This window comes from Saccostrea cucullata, unplaced genomic scaffold (genome assembly GCF_032062105.1).
Source record: "Saccostrea cucullata isolate Sc308-1 unplaced genomic scaffold, CSIRO_AGI_Scuc_v1 ctg4053, whole genome shotgun sequence".
Lineage (NCBI taxonomy): Eukaryota > Metazoa > Mollusca > Bivalvia > Ostreida > Ostreidae > Saccostrea > Saccostrea cuccullata.
In genome coordinates, this window is record NW_026936524.1 from 54,648 (window position 1) to 62,082 (window position 7,435).

Below are 7,435 nucleotides of genomic sequence, written 5' to 3' on the forward strand. Positions count from 1 at the left end.
ATTAAATTCTACAAGTGGTAATCCAACCTATACTCATAGTTCCCTTTCTAAGGAAGAACATCTTAAAAATCATGTGTCAGTTTTGAATATTTTTAATATCCCAAAGAACCATAATGAATTTCAACTACCATACTGGAATCCGAAACTTCATAAGAATCTTTACAAACAAAGATACGTGGCGGGTTTCAGTAAATGTTTAACCAAGCCTCTTTCTTTACTCCTAACTAAGATATTAAGAGTAGTGAAGGAGAAACTTCAAAAGTACTATGCAACAATATATTCAAGAAGTGGTGTAAATCAGATGTTCAGATGTGGATACTTAAAACTTCCAAGGAACTTTTGGACAATTTGAAATCACAAGATTTTACAAAAATCAACAGCTTAAAAACTTACGAATTTTCAACTTTATACACAACCATTCCCCACGATAAATTAAAGGCCAGGCTTTTTGATATCATTGACAGCTGCTTCTTCAATAAAAATGGAACTTGTAAATTTACTTACCCTTGTCATTTGTCATTTGCAACATTATTTTGATAAAAACATTCTGATTGTACACACAAATACTCTGAAGCTGAAATCAAAAAAGATGCTTGAGTTTCTGATTGACATTATCTATGTGGTTTTTGGAGACCACGTCTTCCAACAATCTATTGGAATTCCCATGGTTACCAATTTCCCCCAGTTGACCTATTTTTGTATTTATAAGAAGCAGAATTTGTGCAAAATCTGATGCGTGAAAACAAGAAAACACTTGCTGTGGCCATCAAATCGACATTTAGGTATATCGACGACGTATTGTCAATTAGCAGTGTTAATTTCCATTCTTATGTCGATACAATACTTCCTGGTGAGCTTGAAATAAAAGATACCACAGAGACCGACTCATCTGTTTCATATAATCATATTTGGATATTTTACTTGAAAAAGACGTTAATTGTAATCTAACAACCAAGTTCTATGATAAACTTGATGACTTAAAGTTTTATTTCAACTTCCCTTGCTTATGCAGCAATAAACCATCATCATCTGCATAAAGGGTTTATATCTCTCAGTTGATTCGATATGCAAGAGCATGCTCTACGTATGAACAATTTCTAAAACGAGGTAAATTTCTGACGAACAAATTGATGAAACAAGAATTTCAGCAGTTTCGTTTAAAGTCGTCATTTCATATGTTGTCAGCAAATTCAATTTATCACTGAATCAAATGCTGACTGACGTTTTTCATACGTATTGTTAGTTCATTATCTCCATATGTTTCATCATAGATTCGGACCAGGTTCCATGGGGGAAAACGACTTGATAAAAGATAAAATTTGCCAACATTCTAATTACAGAAGAATTTGTGGTTTTGACTCTCAACGAGATTTTTGACATCTTGTTTGTCAATAACTTCCCTCATTTAAGAAATTCATAGGCTTTATAGCAAGCTCTTCAAAGCAATTTCGAAACATTAACAATATATACAAGTAATATTGGTGTATTGCTTTATACGAGATAAGGGTTGTTGGCTTTAGAAAAGTAAAATCATAATATTATATTGCAATGTTGAATTGAAGCCTGAGCAAGAAACTTCTTTTCTTATAAAGATTAAAAACAATTTTTGCAAGTAATGGGACGTACTTAATTACAACCAATGAGAGTTCCAAAGGGTTGTAGGAAGACGATCTCCAAAAACAACAGGAATATTGTCAATCGGAGACTTAAATATCTACTTGATTAAAAGCCCAATTTATAAAGAAGATGTAAAATAAAACTATGTTTAGTAAATGTTGAATTGCTAGTTTACATGCCTATGCAATTCAGCTTATGAAGCCCGACGAGAGTTCTTCTTAACAACGAATCTTATATTAACTACGAATCTTATATAAAGCCGTTTTACGAGCTTCATGACAGCTGTATCTTTTAATATAATTAACGGACTTATAGGTGCAGTGCCAGGCTTATATACATTTATGCTAAATATAACGTGTCCAAGATCAATCTAACATTTTGAGAATGAGGAAAGATGACAAACTGATTTATAGACCGTTGGAAATACATTTTATAATACTTTACAGAAATAGCAATATTTAATCAGCGACATAAACTTTAGAAAGAAAATCCTTATTAGTTTTCTACTGCTAGATTTATGGTCAATTATTATCATTGAAGTGAATTTTCGCTGGTGATTCCGTTTGAAGATTACGTACTTTTTCCACACAGGCGAACAAAATATTTAATATCAATTCTCTATAAAAATCAAAATTTTAAATAGGGTCGTGGACATGACATATCTCCGATTTACCTGAAATTCACACCATTTACTACAATTGGTATGTCTTTAATAAATATGATGTTAAAGTCTAACTTTTCAATTTGGTTGCCATGGTAACAGGGATGTTATATTTAGAACCCTCTGATTAAGCAAATTTTGCTCTGTTTTAAATTAAATTTGTGCACATTCAATTAATTAGTAAAAATTCACATGAAAATTATATTATGTGACCTCATACTACTTAAATCTGAGAAATTAATTTCATTCAAAGATATTTGAATGAAGATTAAAGGCTGTTAGCAAATTGGCAATTTGCCAAAATTGACTTTTTTAGTCATATTCAATGAAATTTTTCACCATTTTGACAACTGATATATTTGTAACCATGTATCATTAAATAAACTATATATTCTAAGGTTTTATGAGAATAAAAAAAATTTATGGGTAAATCAAAAACTTTCTAGAAATTATTGCATGAAAATTGGCATTTTGCCAAAATTGACTTTTTTAGTCATATTCAATGAATTTTTTCACCATTTTGACAACTGATATATTTGTAACCATGTATCATTAAATAAACTATATATTCTAAGGTTTTATGAGAATAAAAATAATTAATGGGTAAATCAAAAACTTTCTAGAAATTATTGCATAAAAAATTGGCAATTTGCCAAAATTGATTTTTTTAGTCATATTCAATGAAATTGTTCACCATTTTGACAACCGATATATTTGTAACCATGTATCATTAAATAAACTTTATATTCTAATGTTTTGTGAGAATAAAAAAAATTCATAAATTAATGGGTAAATGTACAGCTTTCTAGAAATTATTGCATGAATGACCCCCCCCCCCTCCATTAATCACAAATAACAGAGAAGATCATCTAAGAACATGTTTTACCAAACTGAACAAATTGTTATGTAGTATGAATATATGTCAAGTATTTAAATTTCTTTTCAATAATTAAATAGAACTTCTGAAATTAACTTATTGACAGGTTAATTAAAATAGTGCCATGGAAACAAATCAGGCTTCTAGTTATTTTAATTTAAATATGAAAAAAAACAAGTGAGTTTCCAGAAATTCTTACAAATCTTTTAATGGCCTGTAATTGTGTCCAATCCTTTTGATTTATTCACTAAAATATGTTCAAATTCAAAACAATTGTTTTATGGTTAATTTTTTTAAAATGTATAATTAAAGTAAAAAGGCCAACTCATATTTAATAAATGATATGAAAGTATTTTATGAAAATATGAAAGTAGGTCAGACAATATAATGTCAAAACAAGTTGGCAAGACCATCTTGATTATAATGTTTGTTTGCCCTCTCCCAACTCAGGGTAAAATTATTAAGTCGCCTTGGTAGGTAGGTTGTAAAATCTTTTTCCCAGAAAATTTCATAATATTTGTTGACGAGATATTAAAGATGGATAAAAAAAACCATCCTGTCTTGCAATGTAAAAAAAAGTTTTGAATTTTAGTTAGTCTGTTGGGGGAAGGCAGCCAAATTTGTTTAAATGGCCTTATATGCTAAATATTGTGGAATTAATTTTTATTACCACATTGCTTATCAGCATATTCAGATGATCAGTTACATGTATACTATGTTCTTTTAATGGGTATAAATATTTTTAACCATTTGACCTTGACCTTAGACATTGACCGACTTAAAAAACCTTAACCTTAACCACAACTTTTGAAGTTGGACTAGATTTTCATATTTCACAGGTGTTTTACTTGTGGCAAGACCTTTCTTGGGATACCTCGTGGGAGTCTTGACATAAGCTGCAATGTATAGGGAATCAGTGTTTCACAATTAATCTTGTTCTCAGTTTTGTTAAAATGTATTCATATATATTCTAATCATACATGACATACTGTGTGAAGCCTACCAATATAAAACTCTAAATTTGTGAGCCCATGTGGGGGTATATAATAAATCAGTATACCACCTCTCCTGCAGAGTGGGGATATAAAAAGGGAAGAAACTGCTTCTTTGCATAAAACTGCTTTTATAGAAAAAAATAAACATGACATTATCTTCACTTAAACAGTGACATTTTTTGAAAATACAAGAAATCACTTTAGGATACACATATTCTCTAAGGAAAACAGATGCCCTGCTTAAAAAAAAAATTTGCTAAAATTTGTTCCTTCATATTTTCTCATTTGATGTCAGCTTGGTTTCCTCGAATTCATATTTCTTTATGTCCTTTTGTGTAAGATCAAAAGTAGCTCAGCCTTGCAATATTAATTTGCTGTGGATTTTAGTAATGATCATTGGAAAACCCTCTCTATGTCCATCTTGCACCAGTGACAACTTTAACTGGATCCTCTTTTCTTTCTGTTATTTTTCCTACTTTGTATTTTTCATGTAAAATGTACTTCCCGTCCACTTTGAATTTTTTTTTTTTTTTTTGGGGGGGGGGGGGGGGGGGCTGTATGTCCTCTGCTCTGGTCATTTCTATCTGTTCACATAAAAAAAAATAACATTAATTTTTGGTCACTTTGGATAAAAATTCATTTAAAAATTGTTTCAAAAACTTAAAACTGGAATCTTAAAATTTTGCTATATATAAAACATATACATTTTCAACCTATAAACATTATTATCTCCCTTTATGCATTGTTGAGGCAATCATGTCTTAAGTCACCATGAATCCATGCAACTTAATACACAATACTATGTACCTTTGTGGTCTCCTTGCTAGAGGATCTGTAATCCTTAGAATCTTCATTAGGAAAATCTTGCAAGGGCTGCAATGATCAATTAAAAATTATTTTTTAATTTGAAAGTTTGGGTTAAAATCTTGAACATCATATATATATATTACATGTACCTAATATTTACATGTTATCCTGAAAATTTTCTGAATCAAGAGGAATGATTGATAAAGGAGTGGATTTAATGTTGTCATCAAGCATTTTTTTTTTAATTTACATATAAAGCTTTTCTGCAGTTTTGACAAATCACCAGAGATATAGAGACTAAGAGTAGAAATGAATTTGACAACAATTAATTTCTAAAGTGGAAAATGAAATTTATTTATATCATAAATTAATTGTAATAAAAACATACATGTTTTATATACTAACGTAATGTGGTATAATTTATTTTGTTCTTTAATGCGACTATTTTTAATTTTTACAATATGTCCTTGACATGTAAAGTACACAGCATCAGAATGATCTCATCTGTACAGATCAATATTGTCAAACTAAAACTATTCATATTTAAATTGTGTGCAAGATTGATATACCTGCAATATATAGCTGAAAAACAGTGATCAGTAAAATTAAAATTATGAGACAGAAAGCTGCATCCTGGTAAGTACAAATGGAGTTGTCATATTCTAATACCCTTGGATAGATTTCTTTACCTACTTTACAATACATCACCTTGTAGGGCAAATAACTCCATTGTATCAAGGTCCCAAAATGATTTCATAATGGTATAATAGTATGACAAAGTATATGTACTTAGATCTAGAACACTATTAGCATCTGTAAATCTGTGTGTCTGCATGTACTTTCATAATTTTACACTTACACTTTTTTTAATCAATTCTTTAAAATATTCTACAGTCCTGATATTGCTTAAAATTTCAAAAAATCTAACACACTATTCAGTTATCATTGTAGAAGTCAAAGGTTTAATATTTCCAGGCGCTTAGCATCGTTTCTGAGAAAATTTTTTTTTACTTACCTGAAAAAGTTGACAAGCAAAAAAAAAAAAAACCAAAAAAAACAAGACAATAAAAAAAATTGGGGGGGATTTACGTTTAAACAAAACGAAAAAGCGGTTTGGGGGGGGGGGGGGGGGGGGGGGGGGGGGGGGGGGGGGGGGGGGGGGGGGGGGGGCCAACTATCTTTCAATTTAAACTTTTGGGGTAAATTTTCTTTATAACACTACCCTTTGCTGAAATGTTGGGGGGCCAACCTTCCTTTCAGTAAACATTTTCTATAGTAAAGGTAATGTCGGGATAAAAAGTGCCCCCCCCCCCCCCCCCGGTACTACGCCCCTGATTTCCGAGGTATGATTTCTACAAATCCTGTTTGTAAAAATAGATTGGACACAAGCATATTATCATTTGGAAAAATAAATTCATACAATTTTCTTCAAATATACTGAATTTTATAGAAAATAAAATACCAGTACCCAAAACGGGCACATATATTGCACAGTAGTATTTGATTCAATGTCATGTACATGTAATATGTGCAACTGTGCATCCAAGTTTTCATGGTTTTGTTTGTTTTTATTGTCTTATATTTCATTATACCGTCAGTTACCTAATCCGAGATTCCTCTGACTCTAACCCCTGCTTTAATTTTATATTGTGACTTGTGCGCACAAGTCACAATATAAAAGCGGGGGTTAGAGTCAGAGGAATCTCGGATTATCAGTTACTATGAAGGTACATGTGACACCTGAATAGAATTATGAATAAAAAAAATACTTACACATTGCAATCGGGATCGGTCGGGGACTACCACACCACAATATGTATCTCTCGATCTCTATTTCAAAGACATCTTGAAGGGAACAGCTAAAATCCTCTCGGCCTTCGCCCCCATACCACCCTGATGTCCTCATATTTTCTTTTCTACGAGTAGCTTTACGTGTAATACTCATCATGTCCAGATCAACCCTTTGTCTTTTCTTAAAGATTATCCCAACTTTGTCAACTGTTTTTCATCAAGTTCTGAGTCTCTTGAGGTAGAATTTTCCTGAGCAAGATGTTTCAAAACAAGAAGAAAAACTGCAGATTTCATTGTCTGCCATCTTGTTTACAATTTACACATTTTGTATTCTTCAATGCCGAAGAGCTCCAACAAGGGAAATAACTCGGATAGAGAAAAAGCACATTTAGACCAACTTTATAGTGTAATAAAATGTTTATTTTTCATTTACCCATAAATGTTTTAAATGATATTTGCAAAATAACATTTCTTGAATCTAAATCTCCCTTCTAGAATTTTCACATCACTTGTCAAAGTCTTTAAATATTAAGTCTAACAAGGGAGGTAACGAGGACTAATTATTCACTTTTTTGGCATCAGAAAATTAGAAATTGTAAAATTTTTGTAACCTTGGCTATTTTTTTTACATAGTTTTGATTGTCATGAAGGATATAAAAAAATATGAACATAAACAGCTTTGTTTAG

At 31.1% G+C, this 7,435-nt stretch overlaps 1 long non-coding RNA gene across 1 annotated transcript; it reads right to left on the minus strand.

The window, feature by feature from the left end:
- Positions 1–4,688: 4,688 nt before the first annotated feature.
- Positions 4,689–6,941, minus strand: LOC134245765 (uncharacterized). Its single transcript, XR_009987519.1, has 3 exons — positions 6,731–6,941; positions 4,958–5,023; positions 4,689–4,734 (listed from the first exon to the last, which is right to left on the minus strand). It is a non-coding gene; the product is annotated as an uncharacterized LOC134245765 (long non-coding RNA).
- Between the last annotated feature and the right edge of the window lie 494 nt (positions 6,942–7,435).